The sequence below is a fragment of the Sphaerodactylus townsendi genome, linkage group LG14 (genome assembly GCF_021028975.2).
Source record: "Sphaerodactylus townsendi isolate TG3544 linkage group LG14, MPM_Stown_v2.3, whole genome shotgun sequence".
Lineage (NCBI taxonomy): Eukaryota > Metazoa > Chordata > Lepidosauria > Squamata > Sphaerodactylidae > Sphaerodactylus > Sphaerodactylus townsendi.
Genome location: NC_059438.1, coordinates 37942570 through 37967987, shown reverse-complemented (window position 1 = coordinate 37967987; position 25418 = coordinate 37942570). Strand labels below are relative to the sequence as shown.

General features: G+C 55.1%; 1 protein-coding gene across 1 annotated transcript in view; it reads left to right on the top strand.

Annotated features, from left to right (window-relative positions):
• Positions 1–283: 283 nt before the first annotated feature.
• The window catches only part of CYSTM1 (cysteine rich transmembrane module containing 1), a 55794-nt gene continuing 30659 nt past the window's right edge, over positions 284–25418 (top strand). Inside the window, exon 1 of the mRNA XM_048516256.1 lies at positions 284–493. The gene's annotated coding sequence lies outside the window, so the exon portion shown is untranslated. The remainder of the gene's footprint in view (positions 494–25418) is intronic.

Sequence of the window (25418 nt, the reverse complement as noted above, 5' to 3'; positions counted from 1 at the left end):
AGACCGGCCTCCGCCTTTTCAGCTCTCAAGCCGCGCATTGTGCGCAAACAGCCTGCGGACGTGCTTTACGTGGCCCGAGGTGGGAGGGGAGGGGCTGCCGCAAAAGCTCATGACGCCCAGTAAAACCAAGCAGGGATGGGGATGGAACACTGAGACTGAACACGCAGCGCGCATTCAGACGTGTAGAACCCGAGGACGTCACTACGCACCCGAGCGGGGCGTCGAAGGCAAGCGCCCCCCTCGCGCTCAGACTTCTGGGACGCGGGATGACGCAGCCGCAGCGCCCCCCTCCTCTCTCCCTTCTGAGGGTGGGGGGGATTGAGGTGGCCCCGCCCCCTGGCGTGACGTCAGGGCCGTCCCGCGCTGGTCCGCTGTGAGGGAGCAGCCGAGGAGGGCGGAGCGGGAGCGAGGGAGGCGCGGGCGGGCAGTCTGCCTGGACGCGGCATTCGGCGGCTCGGCGGCGGCGGCTGAGGAGGCTTCGTGAGGGGGACAGGTGAGCAGCCCGCGCGAGGCCGGCCTGAGGCGGGGGGGCGAGACGGGAGGGAGGGAGGGAGGGAGGAGGGGCCCCTCCCTCCTTCCTCTGCGGCGAAGGGGGAGAGGATCTGCCCTTTGCGCTGCGCTCTCGTGACGGCGGCCACCAGTCCCGTGATTCCCTGCTGCGAGGGGGGTCTGGAGGGATGCCAGCCTCCAGGTGGGACCTGGAGCTCCCCTGGAGTGACAGCTCGTCTCCAAACGGCAGAGAAATGGATGCTTTGGACGGTGTATCCCAAACAGTACCCCAGTGAGGTCCCCAGGCGGTACCCCCAAATCACCAGGAGCTCCCCAGCCTGGAGCTGGCAGCCTTAGGACTCGCAGCTGAAGGGGGTGGGGGTCTTGCAGCCCCTCACAGTCTAACAAGAGCTGACTTGTAGGGAAAGCTTGAACATGGGTCCTGAAAGATGATTTGTTAGTATTTTCTGCATGTGCAATAAGGTAGTGGGATGGGCTGGATCTTTTTTTAATTAATTTTTTAATTAGTATTTGAAGAACTTTGCAACAAAAAAAAAACTCATAAGAGAAAAATGCATTTACCGTAAGGAAAGGACGCCCTATTTTGTTTGCACCAAGTATTCACTCTAAAAGATAGTTCTGTTTAACAGCATAGGTGCAATTGAATCTTTAAAGTTACTACTGATAAGATCTATGAGAGGAAAGTGTGATATATATTTTGACAATCCACTAACTTTCAATCATCATTAATCATCACTTTTCCCCCCAAATAATCTGTCAAGGGTTTCCAAGAGTCTGGGCAAGGGGAATTCTGAACAGCAGAGACCAAAGGACTATGTGGTGGCGAACCTTTGGCACTCCAGATGTTATGGACTACAATTCCCATCAGCCTCTGCCAGCATGGCCAATTGGCCATGCTGGCAGGGGCTGATGGGAATTGTAGTCCATAACATCTGGTGGGGGGGGGGGGTGGGGGGGGGGGGGGGGGGGGGGGGTGGGGGGTTGGGGGGTGGGGGGGGGGGGGTGGGGGGGTGGGGGGGGGGGGGGGTTGGGGGGGGGGGGTGGGGGTGGGGGGTGGGGGGGGCGGGTGGGGGGCGTGTTGGGGGGGTCGGGGGGGGGGGGGGGGGGGGGGGTGGGCGGGGGGGGGGGGTGGGGGGGGGGGGGGTGGGGGGGGGGGGGGGTTGGGGGGGGGGGGGGGGGGGGGGGGGGGGGGTGTGGGCGTGTAGGGGGGGGGGGTGGGGGGGGGGGGGGGTGGGGGGGGGGGGGGGTGGGGGGGGGGGGGGGTGGGGGGGGGGGGGGGTGGGGGGGGGGGGGGGTGGGGGGGGGGGGGGGTGGGGGGGGGGGGGGGTGGGGGGGGGGGGGGGTGGGGGGGGGGGGGGGTGGGGGGGGGGGGGGGTGGGGGGGGGGGGGGGTGGGGGGGGGGGGGGGTGGGGGGGGGGGGGGGTGGGGGGGGGGGGGGGTGGGGGGGGGGGGGGGTGGGGGGGGGGGGGGGTGGGGGGGGGGGGGGGTGGGGGGGGGGGGGGGTGGGGGGGGGGGGGGGTGGGGGGGGGGGGGGGTGGGGGGGGGGGGGGGTGGGGGGGGGGGGGGGTGGGGGGGGGGGGGGGTGGGGGGGGGGGGGGGTGGGGGGGGGGGGGGGTGGGGGGGGGGGGGGGTGGGGGGGGGGGGGGGTGGGGGGGGGGGGGGGTGGGGGGGGGGGGGGGTGGGGGGGGGGGGGGGTGGGGGGGGGGGGGGGTGGGGGGGGGGGGGGGTGGGGGGGGGGGGGGGTGGGGGGGGGGGGGGGTGGGGGGGGGGGGGGGTGGGGGGGGGGGGGGGTGGGGGGGGGGGGGGGTGGGGGGGGGGGGGGGTGGGGGGGGGGGGGGGTGGGGGGGGGGGGGGGTGGGGGGGGGGGGGGGTGGGGGGGGGGGGGGGTGGGGGGGGGGGGGGGTGGGGGGGGGGGGGGGTGGGGGGGGGGGGGGGTGGGGGGGGGGGGGGGTGGGGGGGGGGGGGGGTGGGGGGGGGGGGGGGTGGGGGGGGGGGGGGGTGGGGGGGGGGGGGGGTGGGGGGGGGGGGGGGTGGGGGGGGGGGGGGGTGGGGGGGGGGGGGGGTGGGGGGGGGGGGGGGTGGGGGGGGGGGGGGGTGGGGGGGGGGGGGGGTGGGGGGGGGGGGGGGTGGGGGGGGGGGGGGGTGGGGGGGGGGGGGGGTGGGGGGGGGGGGGGGTGGGGGGGGGGGGGGGTGGGGGGGGGGGGGGGTGGGGGGGGGGGGGGGTGGGGGGGGGGGGGGGTGGGGGGGGGGGGGGGTGGGGGGGGGGGGGGGTGGGGGGGGGGGGGGGTGGGGGGGGGGGGGGGTGGGGGGGGGGGGGGGTGGGGGGGGGGGGGGGTGGGGGGGGGGGGGGGTGGGGGGGGGGGGGGGTGGGGGGGGGGGGGGGTGGGGGGGGGGGGGGGTGGGGGGGGGGGGGGGTGGGGGGGGGGGGGGGTGGGGGGGGGGGGGGGTGGGGGGGGGGGGGGGTGGGGGGGGGGGGGGGTGGGGGGGGGGGGGGGTGGGGGGGGGGGGGGGTGGGGGGGGGGGGGGGTGGGGGGGGGGGGGGGTGGGGGGGGGGGGGGGTGGGGGGGGGGGGGGGTGGGGGGGGGGGGGGGTGGGGGGGGGGGGGGGTGGGGGGGGGGGGGGGTGGGGGGGGGGGGGGGTGGGGGGGGGGGGGGGTGGGGGGGGGGGGGGGTGGGGGGGGGGGGGGGTGGGGGGGGGGGGGGGTGGGGGGGGGGGGGGGTGGGGGGGGGGGGGGGTGGGGGGGGGGGGGGGTGGGGGGGGGGGGGGGTGGGGGGGGGGGGGGGTGGGGGGGGGGGGGGGTGGGGGGGGGGGGGGGTGGGGGGGGGGGGGGGTGGGGGGGGGGGGGGGTGGGGGGGGGGGGGGGTGGGGGGGGGGGGGGGTGGGGGGGGGGGGGGGTGGGGGGGGGGGGGGGTGGGGGGGGGGGGGGGTGGGGGGGGGGGGGGGTGGGGGGGGGGGGGGGTGGGGGGGGGGGGGGGTGGGGGGGGGGGGGGGTGGGGGGGGGGGGGGGTGGGGGGGGGGGGGGGTGGGGGGGGGGGGGGGTGGGGGGGGGGGGGGGTGGGGGGGGGGGGGGGTGGGGGGGGGGGGGGGTGGGGGGGGGGGGGGGTGGGGGGGGGGGGGGGTGGGGGGGGGGGGGGGTGGGGGGGGGGGGGGGTGGGGGGGGGGGGGGGTGGGGGGGGGGGGGGGTGGGGGGGGGGGGGGGTGGGGGGGGGGGGGGGTGGGGGGGGGGGGGGGTGGGGGGGGGGGGGGGTGGGGGGGGGGGGGGGTGGGGGGGGGGGGGGGTGGGGGGGGGGGGGGGTGGGGGGGGGGGGGGGTGGGGGGGGGGGGGGGTGGGGGGGGGGGGGGGTGGGGGGGGGGGGGGGTGGGGGGGGGGGGGGGTGGGGGGGGGGGGGGGTGGGGGGGGGGGGGGGTGGGGGGGGGGGGGGGTGGGGGGGGGGGGGGGTGGGGGGGGGGGGGGGTGGGGGGGGGGGGGGGTGGGGGGGGGGGGGGGTGGGGGGGGGGGGGGGTGGGGGGGGGGGGGGGTGGGGGGGGGGGGGGGTGGGGGGGGGGGGGGGTGGGGGGGGGGGGGGGTGGGGGGGGGGGGGGGTGGGGGGGGGGGGGGGTGGGGGGGGGGGGGGGTGGGGGGGGGGGGGGGTGGGGGGGGGGGGGGGTGGGGGGGGGGGGGGGTGGGGGGGGGGGGGGGTGGGGGGGGGGGGGGGTGGGGGGGGGGGGGGGTGGGGGGGGGGGGGGGTGGGGGGGGGGGGGGGTGGGGGGGGGGGGGGGTGGGGGGGGGGGGGGGTGGGGGGGGGGGGGGGTGGGGGGGGGGGGGGGTGGGGGGGGGGGGGGGTGGGGGGGGGGGGGGGTGGGGGGGGGGGGGGGTGGGGGGGGGGGGGGGTGGGGGGGGGGGGGGGTGGGGGGGGGGGGGGGTGGGGGGGGGGGGGGGTGGGGGGGGGGGGGGGTGGGGGGGGGGGGGGGTGGGGGGGGGGGGGGGTGGGGGGGGGGGGGGGTGGGGGGGGGGGGGGGTGGGGGGGGGGGGGGGTGGGGGGGGGGGGGGGTGGGGGGGGGGGGGGGTGGGGGGGGGGGGGGGTGGGGGGGGGGGGGGGTGGGGGGGGGGGGGGGTGGGGGGGGGGGGGGGTGGGGGGGGGGGGGGGTGGGGGGGGGGGGGGGTGGGGGGGGGGGGGGGTGGGGGGGGGGGGGGGTGGGGGGGGGGGGGGGTGGGGGGGGGGGGGGGTGGGGGGGGGGGGGGGTGGGGGGGGGGGGGGGTGGGGGGGGGGGGGGGTGGGGGGGGGGGGGGGTGGGGGGGGGGGGGGGTGGGGGGGGGGGGGGGTGGGGGGGGGGGGGGGTGGGGGGGGGGGGGGGTGGGGGGGGGGGGGGGTGGGGGGGGGGGGGGGTGGGGGGGGGGGGGGGTGGGGGGGGGGGGGGGTGGGGGGGGGGGGGGGTGGGGGGGGGGGGGGGTGGGGGGGGGGGGGGGTGGGGGGGGGGGGGGGTGGGGGGGGGGGGGGGTGGGGGGGGGGGGGGGTGGGGGGGGGGGGGGGTGGGGGGGGGGGGGGGTGGGGGGGGGGGGGGGTGGGGGGGGGGGGGGGTGGGGGGGGGGGGGGGTGGGGGGGGGGGGGGGTGGGGGGGGGGGGGGGTGGGGGGGGGGGGGGGTGGGGGGGGGGGGGGGTGGGGGGGGGGGGGGGTGGGGGGGGGGGGGGGTGGGGGGGGGGGGGGGTGGGGGGGGGGGGGGGTGGGGGGGGGGGGGGGTGGGGGGGGGGGGGGGTGGGGGGGGGGGGGGGTGGGGGGGGGGGGGGGTGGGGGGGGGGGGGGGTGGGGGGGGGGGGGGGTGGGGGGGGGGGGGGGTGGGGGGGGGGGGGGGTGGGGGGGGGGGGGGGTGGGGGGGGGGGGGGGTGGGGGGGGGGGGGGGTGGGGGGGGGGGGGGGTGGGGGGGGGGGGGGGTGGGGGGGGGGGGGGGTGGGGGGGGGGGGGGGTGGGGGGGGGGGGGGGTGGGGGGGGGGGGGGGTGGGGGGGGGGGGGGGTGGGGGGGGGGGGGGGTGGGGGGGGGGGGGGGTGGGGGGGGGGGGGGGTGGGGGGGGGGGGGGGTGGGGGGGGGGGGGGGTGGGGGGGGGGGGGGGTGGGGGGGGGGGGGGGTGGGGGGGGGGGGGGGTGGGGGGGGGGGGGGGTGGGGGGGGGGGGGGGTGGGGGGGGGGGGGGGTGGGGGGGGGGGGGGGTGGGGGGGGGGGGGGGTGGGGGGGGGGGGGGGTGGGGGGGGGGGGGGGTGGGGGGGGGGGGGGGTGGGGGGGGGGGGGGGTGGGGGGGGGGGGGGGTGGGGGGGGGGGGGGGTGGGGGGGGGGGGGGGTGGGGGGGGGGGGGGGTGGGGGGGGGGGGGGGTGGGGGGGGGGGGGGGTGGGGGGGGGGGGGGGTGGGGGGGGGGGGGGGTGGGGGGGGGGGGGGGTGGGGGGGGGGGGGGGTGGGGGGGGGGGGGGGTGGGGGGGGGGGGGGGTGGGGGGGGGGGGGGGTGGGGGGGGGGGGGGGTGGGGGGGGGGGGGGGTGGGGGGGGGGGGGGGTGGGGGGGGGGGGGGGTGGGGGGGGGGGGGGGTGGGGGGGGGGGGGGGTGGGGGGGGGGGGGGGTGGGGGGGGGGGGGGGTGGGGGGGGGGGGGGGTGGGGGGGGGGGGGGGTGGGGGGGGGGGGGGGTGGGGGGGGGGGGGGGTGGGGGGGGGGGGGGGTGGGGGGGGGGGGGGGTGGGGGGGGGGGGGGGTGGGGGGGGGGGGGGGTGGGGGGGGGGGGGGGTGGGGGGGGGGGGGGGTGGGGGGGGGGGGGGGTGGGGGGGGGGGGGGGTGGGGGGGGGGGGGGGTGGGGGGGGGGGGGGGTGGGGGGGGGGGGGGGTGGGGGGGGGGGGGGGTGGGGGGGGGGGGGGGTGGGGGGGGGGGGGGGTGGGGGGGGGGGGGGGTGGGGGGGGGGGGGGGTGGGGGGGGGGGGGGGTGGGGGGGGGGCCCCCCCAAGTGCTTCCCTTCACCCTGGGAGGGGAAGGTGGGGGGTGGCGGCAGGGGTATTGTGAGATATGAAGAGTGAGGTCAAGGGTACCCTGACCTCGAAAAGGTTGGGAAACACTGATTTGGATGGGAGACCTTCAAGGAGTACCTTGGTTGTGATGACGGAGGCAGGCAATGGCACACCACCTCTGACAATCCCTTGACTTGAAAACCCTACAGGGTCCCCCATCAGTCAGCTGTGACTTGACGGCAGTGGTGTAGCGCCAACGGAGCGGGGGGGGGGGGCACAACGCCCCAGGCGGAGCTGTGGGGAAGGCATGGCGGGGGCGGACGGCGTGCCATTTCCCCTCACTCCGCCTCTGCTTGACAGCAAAAAAAGTACTGTTAGGGATGTCTTCTGACTGGGTATGTTGCGTAACTTACTGTTGCGTTTACCTATCAAAATACTCTGTGCCCCAAGTAAAGGCAGCTGGAAAGTATAATTCTGGTCTACCCTGTTGTAGGCTTTTGTGGGGAGTAACATGAAGTTTGACTGTTTTACGTGTACATATGAAGCATCTAGTGGAGCGCCCCCTGCGCCAACCCAGGGGTGGGACCCTGAGCTGTCCCTCCTTTCCTACATGGGCTTTGTGTCCATACTGTAGCCATGGTTGTCTTTTGGCTGTACTTTCAGGGCCTAGGCCTTGCACCTGATGGGCCCGGGTCTACACCTGTGAGCCAGTGACAAGATGGGGTTGGGCCAGGTGCCTCCAGTGTCTGCTCTCCCTCTCTACTGTGTCTAGTCCAGTGGTGGTGAACCTTTGGCACTCCAGATGTTATGGACTACAATTCCCACCAGCCCCTACAATTGGCCATGCTGGCAGGGACTGATGGGAATTGTAGTCCATAACATCTGGAGTGCCAAAGGTTCGCCACCGGGGGTCTAGACTGTCTTTCAACTTACTCCCTAAAGCTTTCTCTTCCTCCTCTCTCTCTCCTTCTTCTCCTTTCTCTCTCTCCTCCTAACTCCTCTACTTCCTCCCCTTTTATCCCCCACCCCTGTCTTCTCCCACCTGGGTAGGGCCAGTTGCCTCGGACCATTTGTCGGGCACTGTCAGCCTGTGAATTGGTCCCCTGCGCCGAGCGCCTGCCCCTTTAAGGGCTGGTAATTGTGGCAGTGACTGGAGGGGCTGCATGTCAAGCAGGGGGCCAGTGCTGCCTGGCTGCCTGCTTTCTCAGCGGGCCTGTAATATCTCTCGATGACTGGGTTAGCCATTTCTCGACCCTGTATAGTGTGGATGACATCAATACAATAGATCGGTGGTGGCGAACCTTTGGCACTCCAGATGTTATGGACTACTGTTCCCATCAGCCCCTTCCAGCACGGTCAATTGGCCATGCTGGCAGGCGCTGATGGGAATTGTAGTCCATAACATCTGGAGTGCCAAAGGTTCGCCACCACGGCAATAGATGATTCTCAATTGCACTTGGTGGATACAATAGATTCTCTACCCAAATGGGACTCCGTTACCCCAGCCCAATGTAAACAACTAATCAGTGCCCTCCCATATGGAAAAGCACCAGGGGAGGATTTTATTCCCCCTGAGGTTTTTAAACTAAACGTCGAGTGGTGGAGCCATATTTTAGCTAGAGTATTTACAAAGTTAAATGAGATATGTAAGATTCCCAGCAATTTGAAGCAAAGTATAATCATCCCAATCTTTTAAAAAGGAGACAAAAAGCAACCGGGGAATTCTAGACCTATAAGCTTGCTGGATATCTCCTCTCAGCCACTCTACGCCACCCTCACTGCAGGTGGGTTAGCCTGCTGGCAGGCTCTGCTGTTGCCACATTTCTGCGCTGTTGGCACCTGGAGCTTCTCCCAGGTGGCAAGTTCATTGGCAGAGCAGCGGGGGCCATCTGCCAACCATCTGGGGCAAAGTGAGGGCCGGGGACTGAGTCTGGGCTGGTGTTGGGGGCTGACCCTAGACACATCTAAACTTTTCAGGTTCAAGCATGACAAAAATGGGATCAAATCATGGGATGGATTCATGCAGATTCAAGCAGGCTGTGTTGTCAGTGACTCCTATTGAGTTCTGACTGCAGCGGGAAACTTTTGTAGGTTTCAAGTGGAGAAGAAAATGGCTTCATCCTAGACCAATGGTGGCGAACCTTTGGCACTCCAGATGTTATGGACTACAATTCCCATCAGCCCCTGCCAGCATGGCCAATTGGTGCCAAAGGTTTGCCACCACAGTCCTAGACAGAGTGCAGACTTGTGTGTTCCCAGAGAATGGCTGCCATTTGCTTTTGTCAGCAAAGCTGCATTTCCACTTCCACGGAAAGCAGGGAAAAGACAGCTTTGACTTGGAACGTTTCTGTGCTGTGTGCTGGTGTTTGGCGTTAAATCTCTCTCCCCTTTAAGTTGAAGGCTGGCACAAAAATATTTACTTGGAATTACTTTTATCTTGCTTTCAAGATACCTCACGAAAACTGCCCTCAATGGCCACAATTTAAAAATACAGATTAAAAATAAAATCCCAGCAGTCATCAATAGGCAAAGGCCTGATGGTAGAAAAACAAAGGCAGCCCCATAAATTCAGCCAAATATTTGTTGAGGGAGAACAACTTCACGGGCTTTCCTAACACTGATTGACAGATTGTCCTACAAGGACAGAACAGTCACTGTGGCCCTTTCCCCACTCACCTTTGCCCGAGGGTTGCTGCGGGCAATTCCCAGTGTGCGCAATTCCTGGCGCGCGCCCTGGCTTCCCCACGACAAAAGGCGCCATTTCAAAAGGCGCCACGAATTACGCGCGTCGAGAGGGCGCGAGAGAGGCAACGTCGGGGCGGCTGCGTTCTCACCGCCCCTGAAGTGGGGAAGGCAGCTGGACCCCGCGCTACTTGAGGAGAATAGCGCGGGGCTTAAGGTAAGTGGGGAAAGGGCCTGTAAAAGCCCTCATTGTGCCAAAGTGAAGCAAATGATTCTAACAAATAAAATACTACGCAAGAACTGATTGGTAGAGTGTTTAGGTACCCATAAACATCAGTGTCCTGTGGACAATGTCTGGCCATCCCCAGGGCAGTCCTACCCCATATATGGAACCGGCGTTGTGCTGGGTAGGGAGGTCTGGCAGATGCTGCCTCTAACAGTCTCCTTTCAAACTGTGGGGTGCCGGAGTACCGGCTTTGAATGGCCACTGTCAGCAGGCCTGGCCCCAAATACTTTCCCCAGTTGAGAAGACCAACAGGAGGCTTTTGGATGGGTGTGTGATTGGGGCCGAGGCTTCGCGTGTGTGTGAGAGAGTTGCATTTCTTAGGGAGTGGGAAGAGAAGGCATATTGGTGATGGCTATGTTGTTAAAGCAAAGGACTGTGAAAGTAGTAATCCATCTGGTCCCTCTTTGCTCAGGAAACAGCACCCTCTGGACTACATCTCCCAGAGTCCTTCACTTTAAGGAGTGAGTTGGTTGGGAACACAGCTTGCCTTTTATATAGTGGGGTATTTCTTTGATCTCTGTCTGTATTGTTCCAGATAATTCTGGTCAGGCCTGATTCAGTTATAGTAATACACTTAGCCTTATTTTTAGTCAAGACCCATCAAGGGGTCTCTTGTTTCTGGCTATATCCATGACGGTATGCACCGGACTTTGATTAGCTGGGTGCTATCCCATGATTCCTTGAAATTCCGAGCATTCTCTGTTCTTCAAAATAAAGGGCTTCTTATTGTTGCTGTGACTCTGTGGCTATCATCAGTAATGATATCTGGGTTGAATGGAGTTTCTGTCCATTTCTGGTTACTGGGTTTTTAAAAAAACTGAGCTTGTGTGCCTGTGAATGTTCGGATACCTTATTGTGTGTAGGTTTGCTTACTCACAGGCTTGAATTGGCACATCTGTGACCAGTAACCGCCAAAATGACAATATTCCTCTGCCCCCATGCTTTACAAAAAAAGCCAAAACATGTAAATACCAGCAAATGTTGCCTCTCTGCTGCGCTGTTTCCCCACCATGCTGACATTTTGTAAACATGTAGGTTGGCTGGTGTAAGCCTAGACCAGTGATGGCGAACCTTTTCGAGACCGAGTGCCCAAATTGCAACCCCAAACCCACTAATTTATCGCAAAGTGCCAACACAGCAATTTAACCCGAATACTGAGGTTTTAGTTTTTAAAAACAGTTGGCTCTGAGGCATGCGTTACTCAGGAGTAAGCTTGGTGGTAGTCGGTGGCTTTGCTTTGAAGCAACCGTGCAACTCTTCCAATGGGTGAATCACGACCCTAGAAGGGTTTACTCAGAAGCACGCCCCATTGCCAGCAACTGAGCTTACTCCCAGGTAAAGGATCGCGCTTCAGTTCTTCCCATGAAAATCAGTGGGGTTTAGCAGCGCTTAACAGGGTTACCTACACTGCTTTCCCAAAACTAGGTCTTAGGTTTAATGCTAATAATCGAGCCCAGCTGCCCAGGCCACCCTAGGTTTCGGGGGGCACTCTGTTTGCACGTGCCCACAGAGAGGGCTCTGCCACCTCTGGCACCCATGCCACCGGTTCGCCACCACTGGCCTAGACCTAGTCAGTACCTAGCATTTCTGTCTCAGTGACCTGGAGGTATACAAGCACCACCCACTTGCATATATGAACGGTCATATGAACAAGGAAAACACAGAGGAATTCCAGGCTTTCACAAACAGATACTCACAAGACTTTCACATTGTCACATCTGATTAGGTCCTTGACGTCACATCTGATTAGTTCCTTGAACTTTCTTGATTTCTGTTCAAAGCAAGCTATTCTAAGCACTGTTCTATAAGACTGTATCCTTTATGAAGTGGTAGTACAGGAAACTTTATTTCAGTGCAGTGGTGTGGACTATTAACCTAGTTCTAAAATGGCCTCCTTTAATGAGTCCTCGTTGTTTCATTATAATTTGCTTCGATGTGACAAATGCTTCCCGAACTCAGATGTTCTACTATTCCATAAAAGCTGAAGGCTCCCTGTGTAACTGTAGACAGCCTGGTTAGATATTGACATGGAAGGTATCACTTACCATCTCAATAACACGGTGAATGTATCATCTATGCAAACTCAGAATGTCGTCTCTTCAGTTTTACTCTAAATATAAAATACGCAACAGCTCATACTGTGGGAGCTACTCAGCCACAGAAGGGATTGTCTCCAGGTAACATTCCCTGCCCGTATGTTTTGGAAACTTCTCAGCATGCGTCGGTCGACAGGGGAATACGTGATGCTGTACAGACCTGGGGAAAATGGCATGATTAAAATTCTCTCTGTCTCTCATGGAAGAGGGCAGTTGGTCAGTGGTGATTATTGCATCTTATCCAGCTGTATTCTTCACAAGATAGTATCATCATCATCATCATCATCATCATCATCATCATTATTATGCACATAACAACACAGCACAAGTGTCTGGAATTCATCTCTGAATATCGAGTCCTTCCCAGGGACCTAGGATATTAGAGGTATTTGCGTAGAATATGTGCAGTTCCTAGAAGTGCTGCTTTCTGCAGCATGTGGGCTGATGTTCTGTCCAAGTTTGGGCTTTCCAGATGTTTTTCAAGATTTCTTGGGATTCCTCCTTGAGCACCGACTACTAGTGGGATGACTGTTGTTCTTTTTTGCCACAATCGTTCAACTTCAATAATAATAATAATAATAATAATAATTATTATTATTATTATTATTATTATTATTATTATTATTATTATTATTATTATTATTATTATTATTATTATTATAAACCGCCCTTCCCCGGAGGGCTCAGGGCGGTGAACAAAACAAATAGATAGAGCACAAATAAAATCAATAATATCAAGATTTAAATAAATCATTAAATAGTGGCTCTGTATATGTTAAATGGGAAGAAGGGCTTTTTTCCTGCCTGCCATCTCCGGGCAGCAGAAGGCAGGGATCCCAAGACCTCTTCTTCAGGAAATTTGCCATCAGTCATCCCTCCCAGGGACACACGTCAGGGGGCCGTGGAAGTTTTTGCCTTTGGTTTTCTCAGGTAAAGAAGCTTGTCCAAATCGTGTCATCTTTGGCGGAAGTGTAAGAGTCTGTTTTATTTAATTTTTTTTTCCAGACTTGCCTCTCCCCCCGGAAGGATACCAACAGAAAAACATCCATCAGGGTAGCTTTTGAAAAGACTAATATTCAACAATATATACACACTGGGCTGGCTATAAATCTGATAGACCAGTACCCTAGTTACCAAAACACTGTTTTAATTTAACCCCAGCAACAAACTGTGCTCTAAAACCTCCTTAAATAGTTCATCTTCATAAGGCAGATCCGCAAGGTTGGCTCTTCCTTGCCTCTTTTGGGAACCTTTTCCACGGGAGTGGGCTGGCAAATGAGAAAGCCAGGTAGTGCCTGGCTGCCCCTGGCAACAGGAATGAGGCCCTGTTGAGAAGTGCAACTGGAGGGGGGAGGTCATTTGGGTGGGTGTGTCCAGGTCATGGTGCGCTTTAATGGTAAGTGCTAACACCCTCCACAGAAGCTGGAAAGAGATGGGCAACCAGAGTAGGAACCTCAAAATGGGTGAAATAAGTTCCCTGCAGGGAATAGTGGAACACAAATGGGGTGTTACAGTCCATATCAGCTGCAATTTGGGTTACCTATAAGGGCAGCCCTGCATGCAGAATATGACAGTGTTCAAGCTGACTGTTGCATGGGCCTGCATGGCCTGGTCAGCTGCAGTTCACCACCTAATGCTACATATACCATTCAGGGAATTTCTACTCCCCTAATTTTTCCCCAGTTGGTGGGAGAAATAGAAACAGGCCAGTTGATGCTCGCCAGGTTTAATGTTATGCCTTCTGCCCTGTTACATGGCCGATTTAATAAGCAAGAAAAGGCTAAAAGATTATGCCCATGTAACGATGGCTCAGTTGAATCTCTGGCCCACCAATTACTACACTGTCTCAGATTCAAGGAAATCAGATCCAAGTATGTGAATCTTACTCCTTTACATTTACCCAATCTCCCTGACTTCATTAGATTACACTACTTGTTGAACAATCCTGATCCTTCTCTCTGTATGATAGACTTTCTCCTGGAAATTACTGAACGCCAGTAGATTTCCTTCGACCTAACATTTATTTCCTGTATTGTATATGCTTTTTAATCCGTTTTTATTATTGTTGTACTGTTGTCTATGCCCATAAAGGCTTGCTATATGTGAATTAAATAGAATCAGGCCAATTGAGGTTTTTGACTCCCATCACCAGCGTACACCTGCACAAAAGACACTCAGACTTTCCATATGAGAAGTGAAGCTACATATCTCTTCTCCATAGGCAATCATTAAACCCAAGCAGCTGGTGCATGTTTGGATAAAGTATCATAAGCATCAGAAAATGTTGACAGAATCACTATGTTCATTTTAAAAAAAATTAAACTCGGGTTTGATGATGTTGAGTTGCCAATATTTAGCTTTGTAAGTTCTCCTGTTGTAACGTGCTTCCTATTTCTGTACCTGGTGCAGAAATTCCTGGCCCATGTTGCATACCTGGTTTGGGGCATCGTCTTTGGAGCATGTATGGCATATGCACATATTAAGTAGTCCTGTCCAGTATCTCCCTCGTTCAGGCTTAAAAGGCTCTGACAGTGATTGTACAGTTAAGACTTCAGCAAAATCCACGGCCCCTTGGCCAATTTGTCACTTTTCTTCCAGCTGGACTGACTGACTGTTCATCACATCAGTTGCACAAGTTCTCATCATCCCGTGTGGCTAACACTTAAGCACTTGATGATGGAAAGTGTCATAGAGTAGCAGCTGACTTCTGGCAACCCCACAGTTAATACCCTAGACGCAGGGTCAGAATGTAACATGACCTGGACAGATTAGAGAGCTGGGCCAAAACAAACAAAATGAATTTCAACAGAGATAAATGTGAGCTACTTCACTTAGGCAAAAAGATGAATTGCACAGATATACGGTAGGATGTGTAACACCTGGCTTGACAATAGAACATGCGAAAGGGATCTGGGAGACTTAGTAGACCATAAACTGAACATGAGTCAGCAGTGTAATGCAGCAGCCAAGAACGCCAATGTGATTCTGGGCCGCATCAATAGGAGTATAGTGTCTAGACCAGTGATAGCGAACCTTTTTGAGACCGAGTGCCCAAATTGCAACCCAAAACCCACTTATTTATCACAAAGTGCCAACACGGCAATTTAACCTGAATACTGAGATTTTAGTTTAGAAAAACGGTTGGCTCCCAGGCGTTACTCAGGAGTAAGTTTGGTGGTAGTCAGTGGCTTTGCTTTGAAGCAACCGTGCAACTCTTCCAACTGATGAATCACAACCCTGGGAAGGTTTACTCAGAAGCAAGACCCATTGCCAGCAACTGAGCTTACTCCCAGGTAAAGGATCACGCTTTAGTACTTCGCATGAAAATCAGTGGGGTTTAACAGCGCTTAACAGAGTTACCTACACTGCTTCCCCAAAACTAGGTCTTAGGTTTAATGCTAATAATCGAGCCCAGTGGCCCAGGCCAGCCTAGATGTGTGGGGGGGCGGGACTGTGTGTGTGCCCACAGAGAGGGCTGTGCCGCCTCTGGCACCCGTGCCATAGGTTCACCACCACTGGTCTAGACTGAGGGATGTTAATAGTACTACTCTATAGTACATTGGTTAGGCCTCACCTGGAATACTGTGTCCACAATTCAAGAAGGATATTGACTAGCTGGAACATGTCCAGGGGAGGGCAACCAAAATGGTAAAAAGTCTGGATTCCATTCTCTATGAGGAAAGACTTAGGAACTAGGTATGTTTCATCTGGTGAAGGGAAGGTTAAGGGGTGACATGATAGCCACATTTAAATATTTGAAGGGATGCCGTGTTGAAGATGGAGCTATTTTATTTCCTGCTGCTCCAGAGACTAGGATACGGGGTCATGGATTCAAACTGTGAGAAAAGAGATTCCACCTAAACATTAGGAATAACTTTCTGACAGTCAGAGTTGTTTGACAGTGGAATTTGCTGCCTTGGAGGATTGCGGAGTCTTCTTCTTTGGAGGTTTTTAAACCTCCAAAGGCTGGCTACCATCTGTTGGGAGTGCCTTGATTGTATACTCCTGCCTGGCAAGGAGTTAGACTTGCTAGCCCTTGTGGTTATTCCAGCTCTATGATTCATAGTGTTTTCAAAGCAAGAGACACAAAGAGTTGGTTTGCCTTTGTTGATCTCTGCCTAGCATCTCTAGACTTCCTCTGGTGGTCTTCCATTCAAGTACAAACCAGGATCAAACTTGCTTGGCTTCCAAGATCTGACAAGATCAGGCAAGTCTGGCCTATATCCTTGTCAGGACTGAGCACTTAGAGATGCTAAAGAATGTTCAGAGTTAGAGAGCAGCTAAGAGGCTTGCAGATGGTAACAATCAGTAGCTAATTCTTAACGGATCTCCTGAAAACTATGGTGGTCATGCAAAGCAGTACAACATGGGTGTTTGTGTGGCTTTTAAAAATGGAGCATCTTTACCGTCACAGGAGAATGTCCTGCTCACCAGCGAGTTCTTTGTAAGGGGCCATTAATAGGAAAATCTGTTACCACAAACACTTGCGAACCACTAACTTTGGAGGAGCAGCAGTGGCGTAGTAGGTTAAGAGCTCATGTATCTAATCTGGAGGACCCGGGTTTGATTCCCAGCTCTGCCGCTTGAGTTGTGGAAGCTTATCTGGGGAATTCAGATTAGCCTGTACACTCCCACACATGCCAGCTGGGTGACCCTGGGCAAGTCACAGCTTCTCAGAGCTCTCTCAGCCCCACCTACCTCACAGGGTGTTTGTTGTGAGGGGGGAAGGGCAAGGAGATTGTAAGCCCCTTTGAATCTCCTGCAGGAGAGAAAGGGGGGTTATAAATCCAAACTCCTCCTCCTCCTCCTCCTTCTCCTTCTTCTTCTTCTTCTTCTTCTTCTTCTTCTTCAAGGACACCTCAGTTGTCATTCACATTGCCTCCGTGGAGAGCAGTTAAAAGGGTTGGACTCTAATAGGAAGAATCGGGTTTGATTCCCCACTCCTCCACATTTATACAAAGCTGCTCATTATACTTCTGGTGTTAGTCCACTCTGGTATAATTATTCTTCTGGCAAGGTAATTGAGGACTGTGCCTTCTGTATCTGAGTGACGCCTCTTTGGAGAAGAGGTTTGAACATTCATTATAAGGCCTCTTCTGTTTGACTTCTGCCAATTCAAGTGGAACTTCTTAGTATTTATATGTGTTTGAAAAAAATAATAATGTTTGCACTGTGTGATTTTGATAGGCCAGATTTTATCAGACTTCCATTTAACACTCGTGGAATCAGGTCACAAGTCCACTTTGTGTAGCCCCCTGCCACGTATATTGCCTGCATAAAGATTTGTGTTCAAAACAAACTTCTGTTTCTTGATGAGGTTTTGTTGTTGAGGAGTTCTTCTGATTTCTCACTTCCTTTTCAGTACATAGAAAAACAGAAGAGCTTAGGTGGGCAGGAAATATCTTCGGTGGCTCCCCGCAGATTCCTGTGAGATAAAAGCAAGAGTAGATAACACTGCCTATTAGAATCAGGTTTAGTTCTGGTATTGCCATGCCTAATGGTTGGAAGGCTTCGTTTTGTGAACTCTACGAGCAAAGTCCTAACGGGTTGTAAAGATCCTTGATAAATGATATCAGGCTATGCAAAGATCTTGGAGAGCCAGCATAGTGATTAGAACGGCAGCTAGGTTATGGGAGACCAGGTTTGAATCCCTGCTGTGCCATGAAAGCTTGTTGCGTGACCTTCGGCCAGTCTAAACCAGGGGTCTGCAACCTGCGACTCTCCAGATGTTCATGGACTACAATTCCCATCAGCCCCTGCCAGCATGGCCAATTGTAGTCCATGAACATCTGGAGAGCTACAGGTTGCAGACCCCGGGTCTAAACTAACTCACACGGTGGTTGTTGTGGTGATAAAATGGAGGAGAGCAGAACAGTTTTTAAAGTAACTTTTTACTGTTGCCAGGTCTGAGTTTGGAAATGGCTGGAGATGTTAGGGGTGGGGAGACAAAAGACTTCATTGGGGATTAATGCCATAGAGTCCACCTTCCAGAGTGGCCCTTTTGTCCAGGAGAATTGATCTGTCGCCTGTAGATCAGTTGTAATCCCAGGAGATTTGAATCTGCCATCTGGAGGTGGGCAACCCTCCTTTCGGTACCCATTGTGAAGAAAAGAAAGGTATAAATACATCTCTTCCGACTGAATTTCCTGCCTGCTTTGAGGCAGCGCTTTTCTTGGCGGAAGCTCGTACCTGGCTAACTAGTCTGATGGTCTGCAGTAGGTAAGAATCTGAACCAGTAGAAAAATCTTTTATAAACTGGAAGAGAGACGGTTCTTCTATTTTCTGGCTATCCGCGTGCTACGAAGGACTGACATAATATGCACGTTGGTTAGGCAACACTTCTTGACGACCAGTAATTCTTGCTGACTCACTAACACTGCATCAACCTGTCGAATGTCTTTGGCAGTAACATGGCTAGTTAATGAGGCATCTGTGGAATATTTCAGTGTTGTGGCTTGCAGATATCCTGCAAGGTAGTGCAGCTAGATTCAAGTTCAGTTGCTCTTTAGAGGCCAAGAATATATGAGGGGTGTGAGCTTTCAAGAGGCAAAGATCCTTTTTCCAGATGCGAGTAGGCACGGAGGCTGTTGTGGCGTTTTTATTGAGAGCCCTAGGTTGGGTGGAAAGGTGATTTGAAAATGTTGTAAATAAATAAGCTCTTTCCCTCATGCTGTTTGTTTGCACATATTTGTGGGGAAAAGGCATTGAGTTTAAGAACATTTGTTGGCATTACTACCTGCACACACAGCCAGGGGACCAAAGGATGGTTGGAAGGGGTGTGTAGACCCTTCTGAAACAAATCCTAGCTGTGTTTTAGGGACTTTCTTCATTGCTTTGTTTAATTTACAAAAAACTATTTTCCTATATACTCAATGAGTTCTTTCCCCCCCACCTTACCTTGCCTATGAATGAACGTCTGCCTTTTGACACATCCAATTTACTATTAAATATAGTGATATGCTTATAAATGGTTGTAATTCTATTTTGTGGGAAGAAGATTGGCTTTAATTGCTTCCCGTTTTTGCTATCTGTATAGTGATACATACAAAGCAGGGGAAATGATTTATGGCTCTCATTTGGGCTGGTATGAGAGTGCTCGAGCATTTCTTTTTTGCAAACCTCTGACTGCAGAGGGAAAAAGGAGATTGAATTTCAGATATGCAAAGAGAGAAGGCAAGTGGCAGAATTCTGATTGATGATAATGGACTAATTGCAAAGCTGAAAAGGGTCTAAATCAGTGATGGCGAACCTATGGCACAGGTGCCAGAGGTGGCACTCGGAGCCCTCTCTGTGGGCACGCGCACACAGAGTTCATCATGCGGGGGGTGGAAAATCACCCCACCCACCCCCATACATACGCACATCTAGGCTGGCCTGGGCCACTGAGCACAACGTGAGCACCGCAGTGAGCATGAAGAAGAAGAAGAAGACTTTATTTACAGTCATTGACCAGATATGTTACAAAACTCCAAAATATCTACAACAAAACAAGAATGCAGATCTCTCTCCCGTATTCCAGCACTATCCATCTATATATCATTATACTTTGTAAACACACGAAACAGCATAAAAATACTAAACAAAATAAAAATATCTAAGGGGGATACCATATTCAGATCATTTTTTCTTTTTCATAATGAATAGACAGAATTTTGCTACCCATTTTAGTAAGTAATATTCTCCTTCTTATCTTGTAATAGTTTTTTTCACAACAAACTTTATCAACAGAACAATATGTCATTTTGTGTAGTAGATGTGACAGGCATTTTTTCCTTGCCTCCTCATAAAGGGGACACTTTAATAACATATGCTCTATAGTTTCTACAGACTTCAGAGAGTAAGAACATAACCTTGCAGCGTAAGGTATCTTTTGATATTTCCCTTCTAAGACAGCAGAAGGTAAATGTGCACTTCTTGCAAGAGTAAAAGCTCTCCTTAGATCTTTGTTATCCAGATAAGTTAAATAAGGAGCAGGGGCAATGATATATTTCTGTGTACAGCATAGAGGAAAATCTGAATATCTTGCCAGATCAGACTGTCGTGATACATCTTTGATTCTTTGGGTAAGTTCACTTTTAAAATGATCCCAATTTTTGATCATATGGAAGGCCACATTTATTAAGGCACTTCTCCATCTCTTGAGCCCACCTAGGTTTATAAGGATCTTTTGCTAGAAAGGGCCAGAGACCATTTGAATCAGTGTGTAACTTTATCCATTTATATGCCGTTGTTATTATTATCTTATCCTTCAGGCTCATTACTCCTGTTTCAAGCCTAATAAATGAATTTGGGGCTCCTGGAGGAAGCTGAAGGATTGCTCTTAAAAATTTGGACTGTAGCCTTTCTAGCTGTATCATACTCGATTGTGCAATCCCCAAATAGACACCGTATAGAAGTTGTGTCAATATTTTAGCTTGGTATAATTTTAGTGCTGCTGGCACATAGAAACCCCCTTTAGTACGGAAGAACTTCAGCACCCGCAGTGAGCAGGGAGGACTCGGCTGGCGGGCCAGGTGCCTGTGCTCCAGGTGGCTGCTGCCCGGGGGGGCGGGGAGGGGCGCAGAGCAGGCAGAGATGCTAGAAAGGCACAGAGCAGTGCCACCAGGACTTGCTGGAGGCTAGAGTAGGCTGGCCCCTGCTCAAGTGGGTGGGCAGAGGAAGAGGAAGCCAACCTACTAAACTAAACTAAAACTAGTTTTCTAAACTAAAACCTCAGTATTCAGGTTAAATTGCCGGGTTGGCACTTTGCGATAAATAAGTGGGGTTTGGGTTACAGTTTGGGCACTCAGTCTCGAAAAGGTTCGCCATCACTGGTCTAAATTGTGTCCAGGTTCATGTATTTATCTTTATGTGGATTTTCTGGGATTCAAATTCCAGGGAGAGAATGCAGGAACACCCCAACTTCTCTGACACGTTCAGTCTTTAAGATATGCAGGGGGAGCGTCCTTGTGGTTCTGTGTGAGCTAAGATCTGAGTGGTCATGCCTCTTTATAGGGGCTCTTGCCAAGGGTGAATCACTTGGGTAATTCTTTCTTGTCTCTTAATATCTTGGAAGATGTTAAGACTTCCCAGTTCAGAAATACTGATGAAGTAATGGATGCATGCCAGTTTTAAAACTGACCAAATGTATGGCCGTGTTTGTTCTGTCTTAATGTATGACTTCTATCTTTACTGATGTATGTGAACCATTCTGAGAGCTATTTAAGCTTGACAACAAGATGTCGCTGAACTCAGTGAGCTCAGTTTGGGCATGGTTCCTCCTCAACATGTAGTGGAGTCTGTGCTTGGTGCTGGTAATTCTCTCATTCTGGTAATGCAGAGTGGATTCATGACTATATAACTGCTGCCTAAAGAACACTTATAATACTTCAGAAACAAAACAATAACTTTCCTATAAGGATGTCACTGGCAACCAAGATCATAGAGTTCCCTATTACTATGTATGAAGCTGAAAGTTGGGCAATGAAGAAAGCCAACTAGAAGAAAATCAATTCCTTTTAAATGTGATGTTGGAAGAGAGTATTATGGACACCATGAACCACCCAAAACACAAATAAGTGAGTTCTAGATCAAATCAAGCCTGAATTGTCCCTAGAAGCTAAAATGACTTATCAAAGGTTGTCTCACTTAGGTTACATAATGAGAGGAGTCACTGAAAAGGACAATAACGCTAGGAAAAGTTGAAGGCAGCAAGACAAGAGGAGAGGGATTGACTCTATAAGGGAAACCATGGCCCTCAGTTTGTAGGATCTGAGCAAGGCTGTTAATGGTAGGACATTTTGGAGGGTCACCATGAAGCCATGAAGCAACTTGATGACACTGAACACAACTACTCCAATATGTGCTTATTGTGGCTTTTGTACATTACAGAGATTGTGGATGGATGGGTACACACAGTTGACTTTGTGGAGCACGACATTCCTGTTTCCCCCTTCTGAAGCTTACTGAGTACCCCCCTCCCCCAATTCAGGGTTTTGTCCTAGGGATCGGCGGGACTACCACTGGAGGCAGTACAGGAATCTGCAGCGGGAGAGTGAAGTGGTAAAAATTAGTGCCTCCTCTTCCACAAATTTAAATGTCATTCAGTTGGAGACGTTGCAAAATTGAATGCATGCCAACATACCAAGACTGAAAAGAATTAGAATTGGAACCAATGTATAAAATAACGATTAGAGCAGCACATGCAGTGTTGGCGTTGGGCTGGAAAGATAACAATGGACAGTCTCGAAATGGTTGGAATATATTTTGGGAACAAATACAGTTAGAGATTTTTGAGAGACTGGCAAAAACACACTATGGCAAGAGAAACTAGAAGACATTATGAAGCTATGGACATTGTATGAAAAATGGAAGGAAGAAGCCGGATTTAACGAAGAACTATGGAACAAGAGAATAAGAAGAATGTACCTTCTGCTGCTTGCTTGAAATAATCAATGGAAAAGGGGGGGAGGGGGGTGAAAAAGGAAAAATGTATAGTTGGAACAAACGTATTGATTGTAACAAATATAATAATACTCTATACAATAAAAAAGACTGAAAAGAAAAACCTTAAAACTGAGCCCAAGGCCTTAAAGAGCAGCAGACTGATGAACTTTTTCGGTGTTAACACCAACTCTTAGCCAGAATTTAGGCCCAGCAACCCAGGATTTGGTTAAACTAAGGCACAGTGCTGAAACAAAGCAGGTCTGAATGCAGTTGATATTTGTATGGGAAGATCTTTTTAGGAGCCTGCATGGAATATCTTGAGTTCCATGATGGAAGAAGTTCTAGTTAAATGTTAAGAAAATAAACAGCACAGTCTGCTGATATCCCAGGCTATGCTATACCCGCCTTCTGCTAGGTAGGAGACCAAAACTCTCCCCCAAAAAAGTAGGCTGTAGATTCAGTATTTCAGCCCTCACTAAAAAACCTTTCTAGATTCCAAGTGGAAACGTGCCCAGTCCCTGCTCCACAGCAGTGGCCATTTAATGAGCTGGTGGAGTGCTAATTTTAAAAGCTTGACTTAATGATTTCAAATCCTCAAGCTCATATTCTTGGTAATGTGTCTGCCAGTCATTTTTACGATGTCGGAGGTAATTTTAGTTTTTGCTGTGCAAGATTGGCGCCTGCATGCTAAGACTCCCAGAAGTGAGTTGCCATAATCTGGCCTGAATTGTAAGAAGGTCATGGCTGTATGCTCGCTTGCACGTTCTTCCTACGAAAGCTGTAACAATCTGCATGACTCATCAATAGTCCGTGTGTCTGATTGCAGGCAGGTGACTCTCTCAGCCTCCACTGTACAGGAGGGGCGGGGGAAGCTTAACTTGCTGAACTGACAAAGGTAGAGCTTGGACACAAGATGAGACCAGCTAGATCAGGCTGAATCCATAAAGTCCAGCGTCCTGGTTCACGCAGTGGCCAGCCAGATACTTCAGGGAAGCCCACAGAAAGGGCATGAAGGCCACTCCCCTCCCCGCCCGTTGCCTCCTAGCAAGAGATATTCAGCAGTGCATTTCCACTGAACCTGGAGGGTCCACTCACCATTGTTGTTTTGCTTATTACAGCAACCTGGCAACTGAGTGTTTTTATTGCCCTCCAAAAGTCATAGAATGTTGAAGTCAGTTGAGAGGTGTTGAGAGTTGGGGGGGGGGCAGTTACAGGCTTAGCATCTGATCACTATGGGTCAGTCTATCCTGGCTGTACGACAAAAGAGAAGGGTAATATGTCTTTGCAATTATGGATAGTCTCTCAGTGGCCTGAAATGTCAACAAATGGCTCTAGCCAAGTACTTTCCTCCTAGCCTGTCTTGCTCGTGTCTGGGTTAGATTCGTTTTTTTGCTCAGCACACTGCTTTGGCTATTGTGCTAGAAGTTCAGGACTTCTGGATGTTGGGGGAGGGGGGAGTTTCCCAGTTGTTCACCTCTCATCCCTTCCCTTCACCCCCAAAATTTTTGACTTGTAGGTGTTGCTAGACCTATCCTCCTATGTCTGATCTCATTTTAAAGCCTTATAAGTCATCGGCTATCACTGTATTTTGTACCAGTGAATTCCAAGAAAGGTGCCTTGTGTATAGAAATATTTTCTTCTGTTCTCTAATCATTCTAGATGCCTGGGAAAGGGAGAAAAATGTTTTATCTGTTCTCTTCACCCTGTGCTTAATGTTATAAACCTCTACCATGTCCCCTTTTTTCCTAAATAAAGGGGAATATCAGTTAACCCCTTGCTTGTCCTTCTGTCCTTTCCTAAGGCTTTCGTAGCACTGTATTCCTTGCTGAGATGAGAGCTGTGCACAGTATTGCAAATAATAAGATAAAATTGTATATGAAGTCCTTACCACCCTAGCTGTCCTGTTTCTGGCTTCTTTCTTAATACATTTGTTTCCAAGATGAGTACATGTGAAATCGGAACTTGCTTAATATGCTGACTACACAGCACAGGTAAGTGCCTGTAGAAACACCTGTGAAATACACATGCTTGAAATGGGTGGCATAATCTCTTTTTGTCACTACAAACGGAAAACAATTGTGTGTTTTGTGGACCTCTTTTTTTTCATCGTCTTTTGTTAATGCAAGCCCCAGCTCCCTTGGCTCCCTTGACTGTAATGTGCAGATAACTATTCTTCTAAAGCTGTAACTGCTTTACAGCATTATTGTAGGACGGGTGGAATTCTCTTCTCCTGGGAGGCACTTAACGGAAATTGCTTTTTGCGAGCAGCTTTCCTAGGCATAGCAGTTGCTGCAGCTTACAGGGCTCTGAGCAAATAGGATAAAACCTACAAAACGCAGGCTTTGTGAGCAATAGGCAGCAAATGGAGACATTTCTTCCGGTTTTAAAAAAACAGCTGACAAACTAGGGAGAGGTTGCCCGTAACTAAGCAGAGGAATCAAGACTTACACCTTGGGGAATGGCACAGGTTCTTACTCTTCAGAGAGTTATTAACAAGGAGCGTGTAAATAAAGCTTATTATTAACTGGCTGTTGTGGGTTTTCCAAGCTGTGGCCGTGGTCTGGTAGCGTTTGCTCCTAATGTTTGCTTTCATTAGGAGCAAAAACGACCAGACCACGGCCACGCAGCTCGGAAAAACTACAATAGCCAGTTGATTCTGGCCATGAAAGCCTTTGACGTATTATTGTTAAAAATTCTGCCTTGTAACTTAAGAGCATGAGTGAGATGTTTCGTGCTAGCAATGAAAGGAAGGAAGGAAATGTCTGATGACTGTGGGAAGGAGGAAGGCTTTGTTTCCCATTCCACCTAACCTCTGAATCACCAACAGAGATTGCTATTGTGGTGGAATCTATCCCTTAAAGGCATTTGGTCCTTTCCAGTTTGATTTTTAATTATGTAAATTTAACTATGTAAATTACCAGAGCTACAGTGTTGTCTTTTTATTTTAAGCTGGGACTCAGTGTACTGGACCAGTGTGGGCTTGAGTGTGATTTCCCAGTTCTAGGGACACACCCTTGGAGACAGATGTTTCCTTCTTGGAACAGGCTTCCCTTCTCCCTTAATTAATAGGTTCTTGGACCGTCTGACATGGTGTGGGTGAACGATCTATTTTAGTGAAGTGAATCAGGGCAAACCTGACTAGCCGCACTTTATTTATCAGTCCTGGAACCAGGTAGCTTTGGTGTACTGAATCCTATCCATGGTCGAATCCCCACTTGAAATTTGCACGCAGATCCAAACCTGTTAGTTGTGAAACCGTGTCCTCTTCATCGGAGTTTCTCCCTCCCCACCACAGCGAGCACACAGCAGACACACCCAGTTGCAGAACTCTTAGCAATCCCCACTACCAGGTGAGCTCACTTTGCCGGTCTCCCCTGATTGGCTGGTGTGCCTTGATTGGGCACGACCTTTTCCCACTGCGGAAACGTACATTGTAGGGGCATGGTCAAAAAACCAGCGTGTA